Genomic DNA, 14,493 nt, shown 5'->3' with positions numbered 1-14,493 from the left:
ATGGATACTCTGGTTGCTTCCATTTTTTGGCTCTTGTGAATTGTGTTGCTATAAACACAGATGTACAAATATCTGCTTGAGTCCCTGCTTTCAATACTTTAGGATATACATACCCAGAAATCGATTTGTTTGATCACACAGCAATTCTGTTTTGGATGTTTTAAGGAGTTGCCATGTTCTTTTCCACAGTGGCTGTACCCATGTACATTTCCACTACAGTGTACAATTGATCAAATTTCTCTGTCTCTTCACCAACACTTGTTATTTTCTGTTTCTTTTTTTTGAGGGTAGCTATCGAATGAGTGGTGAAGTACTCTCTCATTGTGATTTTGATTTGCATTTCCCTAATTATTAGTAATGTTGAACCTCTTTTCATGTGCTTATTGGCCATTAGTGTATTTTCTTTGGAGAAATGACTATTCAAGTCCTTTGTCCATTTTTTTTATTAGGTTGATTTTTTGGGGGAGGTTACTGTTGTTGACCTGTTGAAATTCTTTTTATGTTCTGGATATTAAGCCCCTACAGATATAAGATTTGCAAATGTTTTATTTCATTCCATGGATTTGCCTTTTCACTCTGTTATGTCCTTTGATGCACAGACATTTTAAATTTTGTTGTAGTTCAGTTCGTCTATTTTTCCTTTTGTTGCCTGTGCTTTTGGTGTCATATCTGAGAAATCATTCCCAAATCTTGTTGGTGTTTTCTTAGGCCTCTGAATTTTGCCATGGGTTGCTACATAGAAATAGATAATCAACAATGAGGCATGAGAAATAAGCAGATATGCCACTACAAAGATCATGAATCTTAAGAGAGATAGAGAGAAGAAGTATTTCTTAGAACTATGGTGGATCCAGGCCAGGCGTGGTGGCCCACGCTTGTAATCCCAGCACTTTGGGAGGCCAAGGTGGGAGGATCACGAGGTCAGCAGATCGAGACCATCCTGGCTAACACGGTGAAACCACATTTCTTCTAAAAAAATATAAAAAAATTAGCTGGGTGTGGTGGCGGGCACCTTTAGTCCCAGCTACACAGGAGGCTGAGGCAGGAGAATGGCGTGCACCCAGGAGGCGGAGCTTGCAGTTAACTGAGATGGCGCCACTGCACTCCAGCCTGGGCAACAGAGTGAGACTTCGTCTCAATGAAAAAAAAAAAAAAAAAAAAAAAAGAACTATGGTGGACCCAGTCCCTGTAAAGCCTGGTTGTATCATGGTTCCAATTAATACATTTCTCTAATACTTTTATCTTCCTTAATAGCTTATATAAACCCTAAAATAAATCACCGTGAGTCGCTTTTCCTTGTTACCAGAAGCGACCAAGTCAGCATGATTTCTTCCTCTTTGAGTAGTTGTGCAGTTTCAGTCACCTGGAACTACCAATAACCCATTTCCCAAAGGGTGGAATGCTACAATGGCATGGACTGCGGTGCTAAAATGCCACATGCAAGGCAGCTATTAGATGGGGTCAGTGATGCTTCAGACTCAAGGCAGTATTTGAAATTAGCTACTTAGCCCACTGCCATGTTTATTTACTCAGTTACGATGGCTGTGGAAAGTGTCTCATTTTGACCACACATGTTGCCTCAGAATCTTAAATTTAATTTGTAGAATGAGACAATATAATATCCAGTGAAAATATTTCACTTGCTCTACTTTTCAAATTTTTGATCTAGAAAATTTACATTTGTATGTTTAGTCATTTGTTTTCTATGTATATTATACTAAAAGGATTGGTTACTTTTGACTAGTTTTGGTATACCCATACAAAATAGACTGGTACTCCTTAGTTTAATTTATTTTCACTTTCCAGAAACAAAGTGGCAGTTGCAAAAATATTTAATGGGATTGAAAATTTAGTAAATTCCTACAAGTTCAGATGTTCCAGAGCTTCATAACCCTATATGTTCATAAATTAATTTATTTTCAGATAAATCACCACTTAAAAATATGTGAAACATGGTCGGGTGCATTGGCTCACACCTGTAATCCCGGCACTTTGGGAGGCTGAGGCAAGCAGATCATTTGAGGTCAGGAGTTTGAGACCAGCCTGACCAACATGGTGAAGCCCCATCTCTACTAAAATACAAAAATTAGCTGGGTGTGGTGGTGAGCACCTGTAATTTCAGCTACTCGTGAGGCTGAGGCAGGAGAAATACCTTGAACCCAGGAGGTGGAGGCTGCAGTGAGCCGAGATCGTGACAATGCACTCCAGCCTGGGCACCAGAGCAAGACTCCCTCTCAAAAATAAAATAAAATAAAATAAAAACACAAAACTTAATTTCCTCTGACTCTTATTGAACTTTTGATTTGTATGTGATTGTTTCAAGATTCACAAACTAACAGAAAAATTGCTTTTAACTATTAGCTCTAAGCTCCTATTCTATCCAGCTTCTCATCAATAACAAACTCTGTTATCTTACATTTGTCTATATTCCTACCTTGATAGAGTCTTGGAAGGGAAAAATAAGGAACATCAAAATAGTTAGAAGATAAGGAAGAACACAAGCATTAAGACAGATAATTATCATAACCAAACATTCTTTCCCTAAATATTTAAGTTGTATATATGAAGGATCATGAACAATGTTAATATGTGAAGGGGTTTTATGTGTTTCTGTGTGTTATACAGACTGTAGGAAAGTACAGCAACAGTTCTCTGTCTTCTTTTAGAGACAGAGTCCTGCTCTGTCACCCAGGCTGGAGTGCAGTGGTGTGATCTTGGCTCACTGCATCCTCTGCCTCCCAGGTTCAAGTGATTCTGGTGCCTCAGCCTCCAGAGTAGTTGGGAGTACAGGTGAAAGCCACCATTCCTGGCTAACTTTCATATTTTTGGCAGGGACAAGGGTTTCACTATGTTGGCCAGCCTGGTCTCAAACTCCTGACCTCAAGTGCTTCACCCACCTCGGCCTCCCAAAGTGCTGGGATTACAGATGTGAGCTATCATGCCAGGCCCTAGAGTAACAGTTCTTAAGCCCAGCTACATAATATTAGCATCAATTAGCTTATTAGCATAAGCTTTTTAAATACCCGTGCTCAGGTCCCACCTCATATCCTCAAGTCAGTATATCTGGAGATGAGATATCATCAAAGATATTTTTAAAAGTTCTCCAGATAATTCTAATGAGCATGTGGAGTAGAGAACAACTAGACAGGAGAATAGGGTCTATATTTGTGCATTTTACACAAGGCCAACTACACTTTGAGTGTTCATCAAACATTAAGGATGCCTCTACTGGACTAGCTCTTTTGGTAACAGATGAGGCCTCAATTAGGTAGCTAGCCACTCTATTCTATAGTGCTTTCTGTTTTGAAGTTCACACAGATAAGACTAACAGTATCCATGACAACGGCAGATGTGATTCATCCATTCCTTAGCTTTCAGTTCCTTTGGGACGTTCTGTTCCCTAGGATGACATTTGGGGCAGCTCATATACTCACTCAGCCATCTGGCATAGCTGGTAATTTGAATACTTCTTCATCTAACACCTTTTTAACATTACAATCCTAAGGCTATGTCTTAGGCATCATATCAGTTCACATACACTTTTAAAATATGTCACAACATTTGCGTGGTTATTAATGGGCTCTTCAAACATTTAGTGAATATTTATCGAATGGCTAATAACTAAAGGTTAATCCTAGCCCTCTGCCCTCAAGACTCTTTTATTCTAAGTGCTGATATTAATACTCAATTTTACACCATCAAATTTATTGTATAATTTAGGTTCTCATGCTTATATACAATATGGTATTAAGGCTCTCCAGCAAAACAGAACCAAATAGATTTACTATAAGAGATTGGCTCATGTGATTATGGAAGCTGAGAAATCCAAATCTGCAGTATGTGTGGCCTGGCAGGCTTGAGTCCCAAGAGAGTTGATGTTCCAGCTCAGGGCTGAAGGCTGGCAGGCCAGAGGCCCAGGAGATTCAATGGTGCAGATGAAGTCTGAAGGCAGTCTGCTGGAAAATTCTTTTTTTTCTTTTTTGAGATGGAATCTCTGTCTCCCAGGCTGGAGTGCAATGGCATGATCTTGGCTCACTGCAACCTCTGTCTCCTGGGTTCAAGCAGTTCTCCTGCCTCAGCTTCCCAAGTAGCTGGGATTACAGGTGCACACCACCACATCTGGCTAATTTTGTATTTTTAGTAGATACGGGGTTTCGCCATGTTGACCAGGCTAGTCTCAAAGTCCTGACCTGAAGTGATCCACCTGCCTTGGCCTCCCAAAGGGATTACAGGTTTGAGCCACCATGCCTGGCCTCTGCTGGAAAATTCTCTCATGTGTGGGGAGGCTGTTTTTTTGTTCTATTTAGGCCTTCAATTGATTGGATAAGACCCACTCAAATTATGGAGGACAATCTGCTTACTCAAAGGTCACTGATTTAAATGTGAATCTCATCCATAAATGCCCTCCAAGTTGACACATAAAATTAACTGATGACAATGGTGATGATAATAGGTACTGATAGAGCAGGAGTATAGCCATCTTCGACAAACACTGTCATTTTAAAATTCACCTTGATCAAAAACTGCCTAAATCCCATAAACCACAAATAATATTTCTAACCAGAAGCATTCCAATAACTTCCCCAACCACAGACACGCCAGCCCCAAGATAACCTCCCCTTCACCCAAAGGCATTCCAACCCCACCATAAACTTCTCCTCTACACAGAAACATGCCAAGCTTGTGATAAGCCCCCTCACCCAAAAACCCATATATACTCTTAGTCTGTAAGAGAGAATGCTCCTGACCAAAATCAGCCAGAAGCCCCCGTCAGGTTGATTTCTCTAAAATAAACCTGTCCTTGACTGTTGAGTTGCATTTCATGTTTGTTTCCTCTTTCTTTAACTCTTACAGGTACACAATATTTTTTATTTTTGTTTTTCAAGATGGAGTATCGCGATGTTGACCAGGCTGGTCTCAAACTCCTGGCCTCAAGTGATCCTCCCATCTTGACCTCCCAAAGTGCTAGAATTACAGGCATGAGCCACTGCACTCAGCCAATAGGTACACTATATTGAGTGCTTACCATGTGCCGGACACTTTTCTACTTTGTTTAACCCTATGAGGAAACTATTGCTACTATATTCATCATATAGATGAGAAAAATGAGACATGAAAATAGCTTGTCCAAGTCACAAAGCTAATAAGGTTAATCCTACAATTTAAATCCAGATCTATCTGGCTTATAGCCCTTGCCCTTAACCACTCCAAAGCTCCACAAAGATTCTTTTGTGAGTTTTCTTTCTATTGTCCTCTGAGGTATACTGCTAGTGAGAGATGACATCCTGTTGCACCTTAGAAAGAAGAATTTTTTTATTATTTGCAGTGTTTCATTTAATATTGAATTGACATACTGTGGACAACTGCATTTTAATGGGTTAAATTCAGAGCAAAGATCTGTCTTTATCTACTGGAAAAATTTCATTAGAATTAAATGTGCCTCTGCTTCTTACTATTTAAAATGGAGATACTGCTCACTATTGGTTTGTAAAGTGTTTTGAGATCTCCACATGGAAAAACTCCAAGTAGAGATGTCACTATGCTGATTTAAATAATTGAGTCAATTAACTTTAATACATTTGAATAATGTAAAATATGAATATAACTTCTTGGCTCTTCTAACTTAATTACATAGGTAATATTATGAGTATAAAGGTGATGTTGTCAGGAGAGTTGGCAGTTAGAATGGAAGTAATGATCTTACCCTTCAAAAGAACTGAGAAAATCAGTCCCATATTTTTCTTCAGTACAGTACCCTCTTGTCTTACATGTCCCTGGTTCACTCAGCATTTATTTTAATTAATTATTTAGTTAACTAGCAGTCACTCATTCAAACACTTTTGTTTAGCACTTCTAATGTGCCAGGTGGGTAACTAACATGTGTTTACAACTTTATAAAGCAACTTCACATACATCTCATTTATCTTTGCTCTTGTTCTGAGATGGAGAGTATTAACTCTTTTATCCATACACACTTATTATTTTTGTTCATTTTTCTACTCCCTTTCAAATGTTACTTTTGTTTCTATATAATTTTTTCTATATAAACTGAAGATTAGGCTCCCTTCAGAGATAACTTAACTGCTGATTTCCAAAGCGTATATCTGTTTTTTATTTTTATTTTTATTTTTTGAGATGGACCTTTGCTCTGTCACCCAGACTGGAGTGCAGTGGCATGATCTCAGCTTACTACAACCTCTGCCTCCCAGGTTCAAGCGATTCTCCTGCCTCAGTCACCCAAGTAGCTGGGATTACAGGCATGTGCCACTACAGCCGGCTAATTTTTGTATTTTTTTTTTTGAGTGAAGGCAGGGTTTCACCATGTTGGCCAGGTTGGTCTCAAACTCCTGACCTCAGGCGATCCGACTGCCTCAACCATCCAAAGTGCTGGGATTAGGTGTGAGCCACCGCACCTGGCCCCAAAGTGTATAGTTTTCACTAGTATCTTCTTCTTGCTTGTTCTAACCATTTCAGTTAGCAAGAAAATCAGTATTATATTGGTTCTTACCATTTCCTTCAGAAAGTATCAATTATTAGATCAGAGTATCAGATTTTTGGAAAATTATTTGTGAGAAAATGTTATGTAATGGAAAGAAAAACTTAAGCTTTACTTAGTGCTACTGGTGGATGGTGTCCAGGTTCTTTGGCATTTTGAATAAAGAATTGGACAAAACGCACAATGAAGCAAGGAAGGAATGAAGCCACAAAAGCAGAGATTTATTCAAAATGAAAGCACACTCTACAGGGTGGGAGTAGGCCTGAGCAAGTGGCGCAAGGGCCCGGTTGCGGAATTTTCTGGGGTTTGAATGTCCTCTAGAGGTTTCCCACTGGTTACTTGGTGTACACCCTATTTAAATGAAGAGGCTGAAGTGAAGTTACAAAGTCATTTACTTTGGGTACACCTTGCGCAAATGAAGAGGAAGTTTCCTGTCATAGCTTACTTGGTCTTAGAAAGTTGGGGATTTTCGGTTTGATTTAGTTCTGGGAAGAACTTAGGTTCCCTGCCCTCAGACCCTCTCTTGTGTCATTAGTATTTAAGTGAGGTGTTTGACATGGTGCAATATTACATATTACATAAAAGAGGATAAAATTATAAAGGCATCGGACAGAATATTTGAAAAAGGAATTCAAACCTGACCAACTGTTTTAGTCTGTTCAGGCTGCTATAACAACAACCATAAACTAGGTAGTTTGTAAACAGCAGAAATGTATTTCCCATAGTTCTGAAGTCTGGAAAGTCCAAGACCAAGGTGACTGCTGATTTCCTTTGTGGTGGGGGCTTCATTTCTGGTTCATAGATTGTGCCTTCTAGCTGTGTTTTCACAAGGTGGAAGGGTCAAATGAGCTTTCTCAGGTCTCTTAGTCCATTTGTGTTGCTATAACAAAATATCACAGACTGGATAATTTATAAAGAACAGAAATTTATTTTCTCACAGTTCTGGAGGCTGAGAAGTCCAAGGCTGGTGTCTGATAAGGGCTTTCTTGCTGTGTCATCACATGGTAGAAGGCAGAAGGGCAAAAGGAATGAACTCCCTCTGACAAACCCTTTATAAATGCATTAACCCATTCTTGAGAATGGGGCCCTCATGACCCAAACACCTCCCAAAAGGCCCTACCTCCCAATACTGTTGCATTGAGGATGATGTCTCAATATAAATTTTTGGAGGGGACAAAAACGTTTAAACCATAGCAAGTACTAATCTCATCTCATTCACAACCTAATCACCTCCCCAAAGCCCTGTCTCCTAATAGCATCATTTTAGGCGCTAGACTTTCAACATATGAATTTTGGGAGGAAACAAACATTCAGACCACAGCACCAGACAATGCTTGCTTAACTTACACCCTATATATCACAAAAATAGCAGTGTAAGGCCCCTTTCTGAACTGGGTCTTCCTCTTCTCTTTAAAGAGAAATACTGTGTTCACCCTTTTCTACTAATCACATTATGCATTACTTTGGAAAAGGCTACCAGTTAACTGCTGAAAATCATTTCCAGAATGCTGGATTACTGATTGTAGTGTAATAACTCATGAGATCCTTATGACTATGGATATAGGAAGTTTCATTTAGTTCTTTACTCTAACAAGTTGGCTTCATTTATTAGTAATTAACAACAGCGATCCTGGAGCTTGAGCCTTTCTGCTTGTTTAAGGACTATATAAAGATAATTATCTTTCCGTATTTTCCTGGAAAATTAGTGATCATAAACATTAAAATTAATTTATGCATACAAAAAGTTTGCAGATCCTCAAATTTAATTTCTATTAAACACTTAAAAGTTAAAGAGAAAACTTTTTCTTGGCTTTTGGGAAGAACATTTTCTATATCTCCCACTTGCCTACCTACCCTTCTTTATTCTACAGCAATGAGGAGGAAGTATTGAATGGATTTATTAAGACATTATGCAAGTCACATTTCTAGGAGTGAAGTCATAGCAGAAGGGGTATAAATAAGATAATACGTTCCCTTCCTCCCTTTCCTTAGCTTTCTCTAGAGCATTGACAAACGGGATTTGAACTTGGCTTTGAAGTATTAAAAAACAGAGTGGACTTTCTAATTCAAGGCTTCTTAGGCCCATCTAATGTAAACAGAGTTTTTCATTTTGTCTTAATCTAGAAAACTGGGATTTAACATTGAGGTTTGTGGAAAGGCCTGGACGTTAATAAAGCACAATTTTATTCTGGTTCATCATCATCTTGTACGTATATCTGCCTTGCAAATTATTGGGAGATATAAATTAAGGAATTGATACGTCCTAGCAGAGACCCCCATAATGCCATTTTAACTTCACTTTAATCACATCTGTTCAATTAATACTTTTTCCTGGTCTTTTAATAAACTGTCATACTCGGTACACTAAAGCAGTCTCAAATTAAGCCCATTCTTCCAATTTCACTTTCAAGCCCAAATTGCAGTCTTGAATTTTACTACTTGAATTCAGTGGAGAGTCACACTTGCCTTCTTCAGAGAAAAAAAGGGAATGGGGAAGTCCATAGGATTAGCAAAAACTTTACCCTTACAGTGATGAACCAGTAACCTTGAATCTGACCTGAGGGAGAGATAAGGGTGGAGGTAAAATGGTAAAGAAAAGGTTTTTCATGGGAGGCCAGCCTTTCTTACTCCAGATGTAGTCTGAATAACAATAACCAGTGTCTTCAATACACATAAAACACACACAAGGATTACAATACTTATACTTGATTCCCTCCTCGTACCTACTGCAAACCTGGCAAAAAGTACAATTACAAATATCTGTAAATAAAATAGTTAGCATGACAGATATACTCAATGAAGAGTCTGAAATCTTAAGAATGAATTTCTAATCTATTCTTATTTTAGAGAGAAGAAAACAAGTTAGTCTCTATTGCTCAATATTGACATTGCTATTCCCTTGCTTCCCTTGACACCACTCATTTATAGGAAACAGTCTTACTGAAAGGAAGATACCAAGTTAACTTATTTAACTTTAAATACACTTAAGAAGATACAAAAAAAGAGAGAAACATTTGATAACTTGTATTAAGCACCATCTATGTGCTATTCATTGTTAAACTCATTTAACTTTTATAACTCTGTGGCTAGCCACACTTGACAGATTAGGAAACTGGAGTTTTGAGATGTAAATGTTTCAGAGGTCCTGTAGCTAGGAAGTGATGGCCCTAGAATTCTTTCTCAGGACTGTCAGACTCCAGATCCAGTCGTCTCATTCTCTATACTATTCTGCCTCTATGATATGCATATACACTGTATTAGCATGGTCTAATTTTTCTAGTTTAAAAAGATTTGATTCTGTTATAAAAATATTGTTATATTGAACATATCTCCCCTCATTTATATTCCCATTATATGCTATTCATTAGAATTTATTATTATGGACTTACTTATATGATAAAATATTTTGAAAAATTTTTACAATTTTTTTTTTTCCTACTGAGAAGAAATATCTAGAGTTTCCTTGCTTAAATGTCTATGCATACATCACTATTCTGTGATTGTTCAGTTTATCTTCTGAGGTACATAGTAGTTCTTAGATATTCATCTTTTATTAAATTTGAACCAAAAATAGGGACAGGTGAATATAAGATCTAAAGCTTAATGTCTCAATTTGGGACATAGTTTTATATGACTGGAATAGAGAGGTGGCTAGGAGTGTGTACAGAAATACAGATATGGTTGAAAGGTTGACTGGGGCCAGTTTGTAATATGACCCATGTACAAGCTTTGTTGGAAAAGTGCTGTTTTCAGCTGTTGAATACCCTACACTTTGAAGTTTGGCTGTGTGAGGCATAGTACCTGGCACATAGTGGATACTTATTAAACTTCGAAGAGAAACAAACTCCAGCAAGACAACAAAGTTTAATAGAACAGCATGAAGAATCACAGCCAAATTAATACATTAATATTCTTATTTTTAGTAGCACAACTAGTCTCAGGAAGAAAATGTAAAGGAATATTGGAGAATGATCAACTTTAAATTAGATATTAATATAAGGAAGAATAAGGTTTCTGGAAAAATATTTAGTGCAATGCCTAGTATACTGGAAGTGATTCAATAAATGTTGAATAAATGAATGAAAAGTGTACATTGTGTGTGTGCTCACATTGCTCATACAGGCAAATGGTAAATAGGTAAAACAAAAATGAATGAACATTTAGTGCTTTCAAATATATTTGCATTAAAGTCAAAGTTTAACTTTAGAAAAACCTAATGAGAAGCCAAATTTAACAAAGTCTGTTCTTTATCTTTATCCACTGCTGTTAAGCCTTCTGACTGTTTCCTTGTGATGTCAAGTTCCCCAGTGCAATACTATGATAATTTAGGGAAGAAAATCTGAGAGGATGTTGAAAAATAATGAGCATTTAGCTGCATGTGAATCCAAGCATTCACAAGGGCCCAGGGGTAACATATGGAAAAGATTTAATGAAGAAGAGAAAAGTAATGAAGATCCAAACAACAGAAAGATAACACTTTTTAGACTTCAGATCCTAAAATCTGAAATGCTGCTGAAGGTTTCTAGAACAGAGTGGCTTGTAGGACACCTGAACACTTCTGCTTTATTTGTTTGGTTTTGGGAAATGTAAAAGCAACTGTGGGGTTGTAAGGTGAGTATGACTTTGTAAAACAATAATTTTAAACCACACCGTCCTTCTCCTCATTCCTATGTGTCTGCATGATCTTACTCTGTATGAACTCGCTCCTCTGTGGATGTCTCAAGCCAGCCCGCTTTAGAGATTGAGCCCAAAGTTAAATCTCACATGGGGAGAATTTTCTGTAGAATCATTGCAAATATGGTAGAGAGTTTGCTTTTGTTAGAAAAATGAAACAAAAAGCTACATTTAAATTTTGCTAAGTCACCAATTTAATTCAGTTAAGAAATTACATCATTCCATGGGGAAAAAATACTCAAATTCTCCATCAACAGCTTTTGATCTTTTATGACTGCTTCAGTGTCACATTTTAAAATATCTGCTGGACTTTTCTATTTAGGTGTTCTATTTAAACCTTTCCCTTTACTTCTGGGAGAGTTAACTTTCTCCCCGTCAACTGTCCTGATTAGTTCTGTGTGTCTCCTTCTTTTCTAAACATCTTGGTAAAATATTTTGAAATATTTTTTCTCCTCTTTCTCCATTCAGAATGTGTTACCTTGTCTTATTATTTTTCCTTTGAAAAATTAAAAATTAAATGCTTATAAATTAAAGATAAATACTTAAATATCTCTACTCTTATTGTTCTTGTCTGAATTGTCCTCATAATTAATTGGTTATCCAAAATATTTTTCTGGAAAATGAAGGTTATACACAAGGCTATTGTAAATTTAAAAAAATGTATGCACTCATTTAGCATAAAGTAGATGCTTAGTAAATAATTCCCCCAGTTTCCCTGTATAAAAATACTTTCCTGTACACAAATTTTCATTGTTTTATTGCCTGTAGGATAAAATCCAGAAACTCAGACTGATAGGATTATGAGAGTCTGTTGCTATCTACCTATATGAAATTATTTTATACTAATCTCTATTACTGAATCATATTAATCTCTTTATGCCACTAATAGGCCGTATTTATTCCAATGTCTTTGCTGACACTCCTGCTGTTCATTTTTGGGGAATATTGCTTCTTTTGTTCAATCACATCCTCCATGTTTCAACTCTAGTCTTGCCATCACTGTGGAACTTCCTTCAATTGTTCTAGGTGCAGGGATACAGCAATGAACAAGGTAGATAATGTCTCTGCTCTCAAAATGCTTACAATCTAGCAAGATTACAGATAATAACCAGATAAAGAAAGGATTGACTATAACATGCATGAACTTTGAGGACATTATTCTAAGTGAAATAAGCCAGTCTGAAAAAGACAAAGACTGCATAACTCCACTTAAAAGGGGAGTTGTTCAATGGGTATAGAGTTTCAGTTTCACAAGATGAAAAAGTTCTAGAGATCTGTTGGACAACAAGGTGTGTGTAGTTAATATGGTACACTTAAAAACGGTTAAGGTGGTAAATTTTATTTTGTGTGCATTTTACCATAATAAAAATTGATATAATCCTAGCTAATTATGAATACTATTAAGAAAATAAAGGAGGATATAATAGGATGAAGCACCACTGAGAGGAAATGCTATGTTAGAAAGCACCTTGGAAGGGGTGACCTTTGAGTTGAAACCTGAGTGATGAAATAGATTAGTCATGAGCATCAAAAGGAATACTAAGTGCAAAAGTCATGAGACCCAAACAAATTTGATCTATTCAAGGAAGATGAGGAAGTCAGCATTCAGAGGGCATGCAGTGGACTTGCTGAGGAAGGCAGACACTAGATACCCTAGGGTCTGTGGGCTAGGAAAAGGAGATTGAATTTTATTTCAGTTCAGTTCATTGGAGGATTATAAGCAGTGGATGATGTGATCTGGTTTACAGTTTAGAAAAGTGAGCTAGCTGTCATATGCAAACAGACTCATGGAGGCAAATATGGAAGCTGAGACACCAATTAGAAAGCACACTGGAATGCATAGGTTGCTAATTTGGACTAGAGCTGAGAAGGACTGAGCTGGTCTGACCTCGAATATACTTAGTTGTCCATTGGCCTGGACAACTAAGTGAAAACCCAGAGGAGAATTGGTATAAGGGAGTCAATAGTTAAGGGTTCAGTTTTGGCCATGTTGAGGTTTTTGTTTTTATTTTTTAAAACTGTATTGAAATACAATAGTATAAAATAAAATTTACATATTTAAAGTGCACGATTCAATAATCTTTTTAGTATAGTCACAGTGTCATGCAACTATCACCACAATCTATGTTTAGAACATTTCAATCACTTCAAAAGAAACTTGTACCTATTTCCCTGCTCCTAGCCACCCACAAACCTGCTTTCTGTCTCTATAGATTTCTCCACTCTTGGCATCTTATATAAAGAAATGCTGTGATATATGGAATTTTATGAGTGGATTCTTTCATTTAACTTAATGTTTGCATGGTTCATACATGCTGTGGCATGTATCAATCAGATGCTTCCACTTTTTGGCCATGATAAATAATGCTGCTATGAATGTTTGCATGCAAGTTTTTGTGTGAACATATGCTTTCTTTACTCTTCAATATATAACCAAAAGTGGAATTGGTGGGTTGTATAGTAGCTCTATGTTTAATATTTTGAGGAGCTGCTAAACTTTCCAAAGTGGCTTTACCATTTAAATTCCCACCAGCAATGAACAGGAGTTTCAATTCCTCCATATCTTTGCCAACATTTGTTATTGTCTATATTTTCATTACGGTTGTCTTAGTGTGAAGTGGTGTGTCATTGTGGTTTTGATTTGCGTTTCCCTAATACTATGTTGTTGAGCACCTTTTCATGTGCTTATAGTTCATTTGTATAAATTCCTTGGAAAAATGTCTATTCATATTCTTTGCTCATTTTTAAACTGTTTTTGTTTGTTTTCTTTTGTTTTTGAGCTGGACTCTCACTCTCTCACCCAGGCTGGAGTCCAGTGGCATGATCTTGGCTCACTGTAACCTCTGCCTCCTGGGTTCAAGTGATTCTCCTGTCTCAGCCTCCCGAGTAGATGGGATTACAGGTGCACGCCATCACATCCGGCTAATTTTTGTGATTTTGAGTAGAGACGGAGGTTCACCATCTTAGCCAGGCTGGTCTTGAACTCCTGACCTTAGGTGATCCACTTGCCTTGGCCTCCCAAAGTGCTGAGATTCCAGGTGTGAGCCACCGTGCCCGACCAAACTTCTTTTTTTTTAATTGTTGAGTTGTGTGACTTCTTTATATATATTCTGGATACAAGACCTCTTTGTCAGGTATATGATTTGTAAATATTTTCTTCTGTTCTTTGGATTGTATTAGCATGTTTTGATGTTATTGTTGGCACTACAAAAGCTTTTGATTTTAGTGTAGTCCAATTTCTATTTTTTCTTTTGTCACTTTTTCTTTTAATATCATCTCTAAGAAATGGCCAGGTGAAATTTTAGCTACCTATTAGACATCCA

The sequence above is a fragment of the Macaca mulatta genome, chromosome 5, assembly GCF_049350105.2.
Source record: "Macaca mulatta isolate MMU2019108-1 chromosome 5, T2T-MMU8v2.0, whole genome shotgun sequence".
NCBI classification, from domain to species: Eukaryota; Metazoa; Chordata; class Mammalia; order Primates; family Cercopithecidae; genus Macaca; species Macaca mulatta.
This window is presented reverse-complemented; position numbering follows the sequence as displayed.